The 11,375-nt window shown below is 45.3% G+C and overlaps 1 long non-coding RNA gene across 1 annotated transcript; it reads left to right on the plus strand.

The window, feature by feature from the left end:
• Window positions 1-37: 37 nt before the first annotated feature.
• LOC139036786 (uncharacterized) lies at window positions 38-9,763 on the plus strand. Its single transcript, XR_011489646.1, has 2 exons — window positions 38-204; window positions 9,007-9,763. It is a non-coding gene; the product is annotated as an uncharacterized lncRNA (long non-coding RNA).
• Window positions 9,764-11,375: the final 1,612 nt, after the last annotated feature.

Genomic DNA, 11,375 nt, shown 5'->3' on the forward strand with positions numbered 1-11,375 from the left:
GGTGATCGGCCCCGCCCCCGGCCCCGCCCCGGCCCGCCCCCACTGCCCGCACCCCGCCCGGAATTCCCCCGCGAAAGCTGGGCCTCCGGGGTGCTGCTCCTCCCCGCCCCGTTGGAAACCCGAGGGACCCGCCCCGTGGGCGCGGGCCGCGCAGTCCATCCAGTCTCTGGCCTCTAGCAGCCCCGATCCCCGATTCCCTGCTAGGTAGGTGACCCGAGAGCGCTGTGCATAAACCCATTTCACAGTTGGGGAAACTGAGGCCCACAGACCGGAAGGAGTTGCCCAGGGCCGTGAATTTAGATCGGCGCCCTTCCAGATGGGTACATTCCCCTCCGAGAATGGGCAACAATCGCCGGCTGTTTTCAGACTGGAGTCAGCAGGCGCTTTTCTGTAAAGAGCTAAATGTTTTAGGCCGGGATGGTCTCTGTCACAATTACTCAAACTCTAGCTTTGCAGCACAAAGGCAACCTTAGATACTTAAAGGAAAGAGAGTGGCTCCCGTGTCCTGATTAAACTGGACTCTGAAATTTGAATTTCATATAATTTTCACGTGTCATGAGATAGGATTCTTCTTTTGATTTTTTTTTTCTTTCCCAACCATTTAAATATGTAAAAGTATTCTTTTAAAAAAAATAAATAAAGGTTTATTTTTATTTATTTATTTCCACACGCTGGGTCTTGGTTGCGGCTTTAGTTGTGACAAGCAAACTCTTACCTGCACCATGTGGGATCTAGTTCTCTGACCAGGGATGGAAGCCAGGCCCCCTGCATTGGAAGTTCAGAGTCTTAGCTGCTGGACCACCAGGGAGGTCCCTGTAAAAGCATTCTTTGGGGGCTGAGTATAAACCAGTTAGGGGTGGGCTTGTTGGTCTTAGGGTAGCTGACCTCTGTTTTAAGGGATTTGTTTTCTTGATATTGAACGTCCTAAAAAGTTTGATCTCTTTGAGAGCTGTTTGGCAAGTTCATCTTTTTTAAAAAAATATTTATTTGCTTGGCTGTGCAAGGTCTTAGTTGTGGCATGAAAAATCTTTAGTTGTGGCATGTGAGCTCTTGTGTGCTACCTGCTCAGTTGTGTCCGGCTCTTTGGGACGCTATGGACTTAATTGAGGCGTATGGGATCTAGTTCCTGACCAGGGATCAAATCCAGCCTCCCTGCATTGGGAGCTTGGAGTCTTAGCCACTGGACCACCAGGAGAGTCTCTGGCAAGTTTATCTTAATTCTCAGATCCCACCTTTTGTATAAGACAGTTTCATGTTTACACTACCCCCTGCATATCCTCCTTACTTTCTGTGTGTGTGTGTGTATGTGTGAGGAAGGGTTTGGTAAAATCCTCTGAGGTCCCAAGTACTTACTGTTGGAATTATTAGGGGGAAGGATCATACGACAATCAAAGTGCCAAGGGTGACATACACATACCTACATATTTGTATACGTATATACACATATATATATGGCATATGGGACTTCCCAGGTGGCGCTAGTGGTAAAGAACCTGCCTGCCAATGTAAGAGACATAAGATACACGGGTTGGATCCTGGGTGGGGAAGATCCCCTGGAGGAGGACATGGCAAACTATCCCATTATTCTTGCCTGGAGAATCCCACAGGGTCGCAAAGAGTAGGACACGACTAAAGCAACTTGGCAGGCACACCTATGGCATATATTTATATCGTTATGGCACATATATATATATCATAATGATATATGTACATATAATACATATATATCTATCTTTCCAAGACTGAAGCATGGCTTCAGAAGCAGAGTATTTGGCCTCTGTTGGCGTATAATGAATTCATATACTTTGTGGAGAGTTAGGAATAACTTCCTTTTTTCCATCCCTTAATTATTACCAAAGGATGAAAAATCTTTTTGAAGCAGAGAGTCTTGACAGTAAAGTAAGCTTCCAACGCAGACCATGTTTTTCTCTACAGATTTAAAGGCCAGCAATTATTTTCAGCTCTTCTCAATACTCTTCCTTAGGATTTGGAAATAGACCAGGAAAATAAATGACTTTTATGTCGGAATAAGAAATCCTTTTGCAAGTCAGATGGGTTTTGCAATCCTTGATTTCCACAGAATGGAAGGATAAGGTCTAATCTAGTTGTCAGTAGATAGATCATTAAAAATAATTTTTTCACTATGCAATTTCAGTTACCTGTCATCGCATTGCTCTAACAACACTCCTTTTGTTCCCACCATCTTCATTAAGTTGAAGGTTTCTCAGCACTTACTGCCAGCCCTGTGCTGGTAAACGTGCAACAATACGTTGGGGGAGGTGGGAAGTGCTAACTTGCACCATTTGCCAATTTCTATGGTGTAAATACTCCCCTTGGGCTGATTTCAAGCAACCAAGGTGATATCACCGAGTTGGTGACAGATAAGCAGCCTTTCCACCACACAAATACAATAGAGGCAGATAATATCAAGAGCGTAGATAACAGTAAAATGTAGGGAAATAATTAGTAAGTGATGAGTGTGCTGAGTGCTTATTTCCTTTGTCTTGAACACAGATAATTTAATTGCAAGTTCATATAATTTAGTTTTTAGGAGTCATTATGTGAAACAACTACTCACAAATTCCCCCAAACTGAACTGGTACAAGCTGGCTTCAGTACACCACTTTGACGGCAAAACAAAACAAAACAAAACAACATGGGAATAGAATTATTGCAAAAAATCTACCTCATTCTAGCGCAAGCAACATTCATCCAGGAATATGTGACTCACTGGCGGGGGTGGGGGGAACCTTCCTTTTTTATTTTTTCGGTTAAATAATTATTTATCTAAGTTTGTAGGAGTGGTTTCATGAGTGTATACATGTGTCAAACTGTGTGCTTTAAATATGTCATTTATTTTATGTCAATTATAGCACAATTAAGGGTTAAATTTTCTCCTCTGACTTTTAAAAATGGAAATACATGTACTTTTTTTTTTTGGCTGTGCCAGGCGGCATGTGGGATCTTAGTTCCCTGTGTGTGTGTCACTTCAGTCATGTCTGACCCTATGGACTATAGCCCAACAGGCTCCTCTGCCCATGGGATCCTCCAGGCAAGAATACTGGAGCAGGTTGCCATGCCCACCTCCAGGGGATCTTCCCAACCCAGGGATCAAACCGGCATCTGGCTGCATCTCCTGCACTTCAGGTGGATTTCTTTACCCACTGAGCCACCTGGGAAGCCCTTAGTTCCCTGTCCAGAGATCAAACACATGTCACCAGCACCAAGTGTAACCACTAGACTACCAGGGAAGTCTTTATATTGTTTTGATCAATTGCATTTATATGATAATTGTAATAATAGAAAAATTAGTGCCTAGTGTTAAAGTCACAGAAAGTAAATAATGATCCAATTTACATATAAGTATATATGTGCAGAGAATTATGATAAAATTATCCATATGTCATTTAAACATAAAAAATACACTGTTGTAAAATATTGTGGGGGAACATGAAATAAAAATTTGAGTTCAAGTAGAAAAAGGAATGATGTAAAATTGCACTGTTAGAGAAGCTTGTTCAGTTTTTTTTTTTTAATTTGCCTGTGCTGTGTCTTAGTTGTGGCACTCCAGATCTTAGATCTTTGTTGTGGCATGCAGGATTTTTAGTTGCATCATGCAGGATCTAGTCCCTTGACCAGGGATCAAACCAAGACCTCTTGCATTGGGAGCATGGAGTCTTGGCCACTGGACCAGCTGGGAAGTCTGGTATATATATATTTAATAGATGGTTGTAGCTATCAAATTGCTAGGGTACTTAACTGGATACATACACTTAAGAATGATATAAGCATTTCTTTTTTAAGGTATGAATTTACAACATGTTGGAAATTACAACCTTTGTAACTATGCAAATTTTTGATGAACAAGGTTAGCTGTCAACTGAAAAATATGCCAGGAAGTACATAGCTTTTCCATTAGAAAGTGACTAGCAGAAGAGACTGAGGCATACTAAGTTGAGACAGTTAATGGAAGCTCTTCTATAAATCTACCCTAACCTTCTGATATTAAGAAATTAATCTCTGCTTGCCCAAGTTCTGAGAATCTCCCTGAAGGCATCCAACATGTGTGAATGTAGTAATTTGTGAATTTATAGGATTTTAACTTGTGTTTCTTGGACTGGGGCTAAAAGTACATGGATGGTCCCTACTTCTGTTGAGTATGTGTCTCTGTGTAAAGTTTTCTGGGGCATGTAATTTCAGAGTTTCTCTTCAGATCCACAAAGAAGTCCTGACCCTCAAAGAGTTAAAAGCAACTTGCCCTGAGCCCCTTTAAAAAGCTCTAACAGGTTTTCTTTTTTTTTCTTGGCTCCTATAAATCCAAATGTAGTAGTTTAAGGTTTGTAGAACCAAAGTTCCCAATTCCCTCCTCTAGACAGAGACATCAAGCCCAAGAAACTACAACCAATTCAGTCATTAATGGCCCACCTCAAATGCCTTCTCCTCCAGGAAGCCTTCTCAAATCCCTCACTGTTTCCTTCTAGCTCTCATCTCTCTTTCCCCTAAGACGTCTTGTAGTCCATCTGTCTCTCTCCTTGAGCAGCCATCCCTTTCTCGATCATGTTATAGTTAGAAATTAAGAGTCCAGGCTTCAGGCTCAGAAAGATCTGGGCTATAATCCTGGCTGTGTGACCTGGGGCGAGGCCTTTTACCTCTCTCTGTCCCAGTTTCCTCATTTGTAATCTGGGAGTCCTTATGGTTTCTTTTTTTTCTTAGTTGGAGGCTAATTACTTTACAATATTGTAGTGGGTTTTGCCATACATTGACATGAATCAGCCACGGATTTACATGTGTTCCCCATCCCGGTCCCCCCTCCCACCTCCCTCTCCGCCCGATCCCTCTGGGTCTTCCCAGCGCACCAGCCCTGAGCACTTCCTTATGGTTTCTTGTATCAGGAGTGTTGAGAGTATGGTTCTTAGCACATACCCTGCATAGAGATGTTACCTGTTGTTATGACTACAGAGGTCTCCCTCTGAGAATCTCAAGTTGAAAAGTTCCCTCCCCAACAGCACTTAACACACAGTAAATAACAGGGAGTCACGTCATTATTCTCAGACCATCTGAGAGAGTGAGCCCTGGGGCCTTGTCTCTCCCAGAATGGCACCAACCTTCCTGGCCTTTGCTCCATGCAAATCTCTCTTCAGCTCGATAATGACGGCCTGGCATTTCCAGAGGCTGTATGGAATGTCCAGCCACTGCCTTGCATAACCACAGAAACTGGGAACACTGGGTTCAGAAGGACCCTCCCAGTCCATTCATCCCAACAGCATCCCCGTCGTGAGACAGGTGAACCAAGGCCCAAACAGTGAGTCAGCATTCACAAGGTATTTTAAAGACTTCTCAAAACAGCCCTCCCCTCTTTCAGTCCCTCTTTCTCCTTGCCTTCCTTTATTTTTTGTCATAACACTTCCCTTACTGGACATCATACATTGATCCTTTTTCTTGTTTATCATCCACTTTAACACCAGATATAATCTTCAAGAGAGCAGGGCAGTTGTCTTGTCCACAGAGAGAACCCTAGCCCCTCGCCCAGGATCTGGCACAAGTGGATGTCTGATGACTCTTTGCTGTGTGGATAAAATGATGGATGCCATTTGGCTGTTTCTGCATAGGGGCTCAGGCATACAAATTCACTCATTTGGTCATTTATCCAATAAACATTTGATGAACATCTTCCATGTGAGAGGCCTTTTGAAAAAGAGATCCCATCCCTGCTCTTAAGTAGCTCCCTGATTAGTGAACAGTAGTCACCAGGTGCTAAGAACCTACTGTATGCCAAGTTCAAGGCTGGCAACTTTATAGGCACCTTCTCGATGTTAGCACAATGCTTCGAAGTGCAAAGTACAATACCTTACTCAGGACTCCTTAAGAAAAAAAAAGGGCTTGGGGATTGTTAGAAGGATATAGGTGGGCTAAAGACTAAAACTGAAAGGAAGATATCAAAAGCTGAGATGATTCCAAGAGCTGGCAGACTGATCTCCAGCTCTTGAATCCCGCCCAGTATTTATTTGAGGGTATCTCTTCTTCCTGGAGGTATGCCGCTGTCTCTTTTACAGACTTACTGGCTCTGTCTTCTGCGCTGCATTTGGGGGACAGCCAGTCTGATTGGCTTGGCCAGTAGCTTTCATTGTCTCCTTCAGGTCAGACCACTTCTTGGATTACTAACTGGCCTAGAGGGTGAACACCATCTAGCGTCGATCATATCCTAAGCAAAGGGTATGTTTAGTTAAAAGGGAGGTAGAACATCATCCTCACCCTCACCCTGTAAAATAATATTACTTCTATTTTACAGAAGACAGGCTTAGAGAGGAGAAATGACATCAAAGCTGTAGCAAAGCTGCCCTGGCTGACCTGCAAATCCAGCATTAAGAAATACATGCTATCATGGATTGCCCCTGAGATTTGGTGGTTGTTTGTTATGCAGTAACAGCTAACTAATACAGGATTGAAGTCAGGTTTCTTTGATTCCGTCTCACTGTGTTGTCCCACTGAGTTTTCAGCTCTCATTCCTGTTCTCCCCACAAAATCATCTTTGAAGTATCTTGTCTTCAAAGGAGCAGAGGGGAAGATGCTGGGAAAGAGATTGGGAGATGGGTCCCTGAGAATTTCCGGCATAATAAGTTTGTGCTTTTCCCCCCACTCTGACAGCTGAAGAAAAGTACAGATGTTAACAATTCCAACATTCACAAAAAGCTATGTAGTTCTTCAATGAGATTTCATCTTAGTTATTGCATCTATGGGCTTCCCTGGTAGCTCAGCTGGTAAAGAATCCACCTGCAATGCAGGAGACCTGGGTTGGAAAGATCCCCCAGAGGAGGGCATGGCAACCCGCTCCAGTATTCTTGCCTGGAGAATTCCATGGACAGAGGACCCTGGCAGGCTACAGTCCATGAGGTCGAAGAGTCAGACACCGCTGAGCGACTAAGCACAGCACAGGACAGCACAATGCATCTATAGGCTTTCCCTGGTGGCTCAGACAACAGAGAATCTGCCTGCAGTGAAGGAGACATGGATTCGATCCCTGGGTTGGGAATATCCACTGGAGAAGGAAATGGCAACACACTCTAGTATTCTTGCCTGAAAAATTCCATGGACAGAGGAGCCTAGTGGGCTACAGTCCATGGGGTCTCAAAGAGTCGGACACAACTTGAGAGCATCTATACAACACAAACTGTCCTAGAGGGCACCAATGGCTGGTGTTATTACAACCATTTAAAATAAGAACAAACGCTCAAAGAGATGATGAGTTGCCCAGCTTGCAGAGCTTCACTGAAACCCAGATCCTTTGGTTTCTAGCCCTGGGTTCTTTTCCATCACACCCTATTGCTTCTGAGTCCTTGGTAGAGAGCATCCTCTGGGCACTTAGATGTGGTCGGCACAGTGCTACGTGATTCACACCCGCCACAGCGCCGAGGGCTGGAGTGTAGTGGAGCAGGGTGCTTCCAACCTTAGCCCATCACTTCCCTTCACCTATCATTCAGCTCAGCTTTCCACTTTCTCCCACCTTTTGTTATTCCCATACAGTCCTTTCCCCAAGCCTCTAGCTACATCTGTTCAAGGCAGAGATAGCACAATTACTTCCTAGATGCCACAGCAGTCAGAATCTGCTCTTTGCAAACAGCCAACGCTGTCGGTGCAACAGAAGGTTACAGGGCAGTGAGGTAAAGAACTCTGGTTGAAACCTGGCTTGGCCACTTGATTTATCACATGGGCGATTTTTACATCCCATGTCTCAGGTCTGCTTTCTCCTTCAGTGAATGAGAATTAACGTGTGATGACACAGGGGCTGTAATAAATGTGCTGATGCATCCTTGTCCTGGCTAGCACCACTCATCTTTCAGGGCTACTCCTTTCATACTACTTCCTCAAACAGACCTTCCCCCAAGGCCAAATTATGTTCCTGCCCAAATTCTTTAAGTGGCTTCCTTCATTGCATTCACTGCAGTTTATATTTATTCAATTATGTCTTTGAAAAAATAATTTCATTTATTTATTTCTGGCTGTGCTGGGTCTTGGTTGCTGTGTGGGCTTTTCTCTAGTTGCAGAGAGCAGGGGGTTACCAGTTGTTCGGTTCAGTTCAGTCACTCAGTCGCGTCTGACTCTTTGCGACCCCATGGACTGCAGCACGCCAGGCCTCCCTGTCCATCACCAACTCCTGGAGCTTACTCAGACTCATGTCCATCGAGTTGGTGATGCCAACTCTCTAGTCTCGGTGTGTGTGCTTCTCATTGCCGTGGCTTCTCTTGTTGTGGAGAACAGGCTCTAGAGCACAGACTCAATAGTTGTGGCATACGGGCTTGGTTTGCTCCACGGCATGCGGGATATTCCTTGATCAGGGATGGAACCCTGGTCTCCTGCACTGGCAGGCAGATTCTTTACCAATGAGCCACCAGGGAAGCCCTATTCAATTACTTCTTGATTTTCCTGCTTTCTTGTGTATCTCCCCTGCTAGATCAGAAGCTCCCTGAAGAGAGGGATTGTCTATTTTAACCACTCGACCACAAGGGAAGACCCAACTATGTCTGTTTTAAATACCTAGAAATTGGAACTTCCCTGGTGGTCCAGTGGTTAAGAATCTGCACTTCCACGGCAAAAGGATGTGAGTTTAATCCCTGGTTGGGAAACTAAGATCCCACATGCCACAGCCAAAACAAAACAAAACAAAACAAAAACAAAAACCCAGAGGCTAGCACAGTGCCTGAAACATAGCAAGCACTCAATATTTGTGAATCTGTCCCCCTTTCCCCGTTCTTCCCACCTACCTCCACCAAGCAAACCTGCTCGCCTCCTGGGGGGTTGTAAAGTGAAAATAAACTGTAAGCCGGCAGTCCTTGGGTGAGGGTGATGGTGTCACCTCTGTCCCCACCTCTGTCCACTCCGATCCTGCTACACGGGTCTCTTTGCTCTCCTGTGAATATGCCAGTCTCATTCCTGCTTCAGTGCTTTGCGCTTGAGTTCCCTCTATCTGGAATATTCTCCCCAGTTGACTTCCTCCTTCGCTTCCATCAGATCTCTGCTCAGATGGCACCTCTTTGGAGCCGGCAGAAGCCTGGTGTGCACCATGCAGTCGAGTTCAGCAACAGGTTTGAAGGAGTTCCTCTGTGACCAGGAGTACAGTGATGATGAGACCCTGCCAGAAAACCCTGCAGCCTTTAAAGAGAAATACACAGAGCCTGACCTGAACAATGAGGGCGAGACTGACCTGATGTCTTTAAAGAGGATGGATGGTGCAGAAGCTTGGGGTCTCCAAGACCCACCTGGAGATGAAGAGGATGACCTCAGAGGTGACAGGTGGGGTCGACCACACCATCTCTTGCCGAGACTTTGTGAACATGATACTGTCATGACGCTTGAAGAAAAAACCAATGAGAGAAGCCCCAAGCCAGTTGGCCCCCCTCCAGAGAGAGACATTGCCAGTCTGCCCTGAGGACCCCGCCTGGACCTGCCTTCCCCTCCCCCGTCTCCCTCCTCCTGTCCCCATCTCACTGCTGTTCTTGACTCACTGTGATGTCTCATTCAATTTTTTTTTTTAATTTTAAAAATAAATGCCACCTCTTTCGGGAGGGCTTTGCTGACGGCCATTTCTGAAGCGACTGTTCTCACCCTCCATCCTCCACTATCTCTGTCCCCTGACCCCTATTTTTCTTTAAAGTGCTTCTGACTGTTTGATGTTAAACTTTATATTGTTGGTTGATTTGTTTATTGTCTGTCTCCTCCATAAGAAAATAAATTCTGGGAGGTCACAGACCTTCTCTCTTTTTTTAAATGGGTAATTTAATTAATTTATTTAGTTTTGCCTGTGCTGGGCCTTTGTTGCTGGGTGGGCTTTTTGCAGTGCTTGGGAGCTACTCTCCAGTCGCCGTGCAAGGGCTGCTCACTGCGCTGGCTCCTCCTGTTGTGAAGCACGGGCTCTAGGGCACGCGGGCTGCAGTAGTGGCAGCAACGTGGGCTCCGTAGTTGTGGCTCCCATGCTCTAGAGCACAGGCTCAATAGCTGTGGTGCTCCGGTTTAGTTTCTCCGCAGCACGTGGGATCTTCCCGGATCAGGGATCGAACCTGTGTCTCCTGCATTGGGAGGAGGATTCTTTACCACTAGGCCACTGGGAAGCCCCCAGATCTTCTCCTTACTCATTTTGATCATTTCTATCTGTATACTCAGAGATTTTATTTTTTTGCACATAGTAAACGCTGAATGAAATTTTATTGAATAAAAACATCTTTCGTCCTTAAAGCCCTGAATCCTTCAAGGTCAGAGCAAGGAGCAATTTCTAGGGAGGGGCAGAGAGTATAGAACAGGGTGGTGTCAGAAAACCTGAAGGGCTGGGGTGACTGTTTCAGAAAATTTCAATTCTCTGCAGGGTGTCTTTGACCTGGGTAACCAATCCCTGGAAAAGAGCTCTTTAAAAAAAAATTTTTTTTATTGATGGATTGATTTTTGACTTACTGGGTCTTCATTGTTGCTCAGGCTTTTCTCTGGTTGTAGTGAGCATGGGCTACTCTCTAGTTTCTCTGTTCGAGGTAGCTTCTCATTGCAGTAGCTTCTCTTGTTACAGCTATGCTACTGCTGCTAAGTCACTCCAGTCATGTCCGACTCTGTGTGATCCCATAGACGGCAGCCCACCAGGCTCCCCCATCCCTGGGATTCTCCAGGCAAGAACACGAGTGGGTTGTCATTTCCTTCTCCATGTCACGGCTCCAGGGCACAGTAATTACAGCGTATGGACTCAGTTGCTCTGTGGTGTGTGGGATCTTCCTGGACCAGGGATCGAAACTACGTCTCCCACATTGGCAGGCCGATTCTTTAACACTGAGCCACCAGGGAAAGCCCTGGAAAAGAGTTCTTGATTCAAGAGAAACAACACCCTCTGCTTGGAGGCCCAGTCACCCACTGGAATGCTTGACATGGTCCATCCTTCACAGAGAGGTGATCTGTACAAAGCACTGACTGCGGAGCACGAAACACAGAAAACCAGCTCCCCAACTGCCTCTGAAGTAAAGAAGTGGAAGGCTGGAGTGGAAAGGTGAGCACTCCAGAGGGTTCTTTACTCTGATCATTCCAACTGACAAGACCAACCAGATCCCAGCTCTGTACAGAGTTGTGTCACTTCCTTCTCTGAGCCTTGGCTTCCTCATCTGTAAAATGGAGAAAATGTGTATACCTACCTCCCCATGGCTGTTGGGATAATGAGATCAAGTAAGTGAAAGCTCTATTGGTCCAGTGGTTAAGACTCGTGGTCTTAGTGGTTAAGACTACGCACTTCCATTGCAAGGGGCCCAGGTTTGATCCCTGGTCAGGGAACTAAGATCCCGCATGCCGTGTGGTGCGGCCATAAATACACAAATAAAAATGAAAGCTCTACATAAACTGCAATGTTGTGC

Source organism: Odocoileus virginianus, chromosome 9 (assembly GCF_023699985.2).
Source record: "Odocoileus virginianus isolate 20LAN1187 ecotype Illinois chromosome 9, Ovbor_1.2, whole genome shotgun sequence".
Taxonomy (NCBI): domain Eukaryota; kingdom Metazoa; phylum Chordata; class Mammalia; order Artiodactyla; family Cervidae; genus Odocoileus; species Odocoileus virginianus.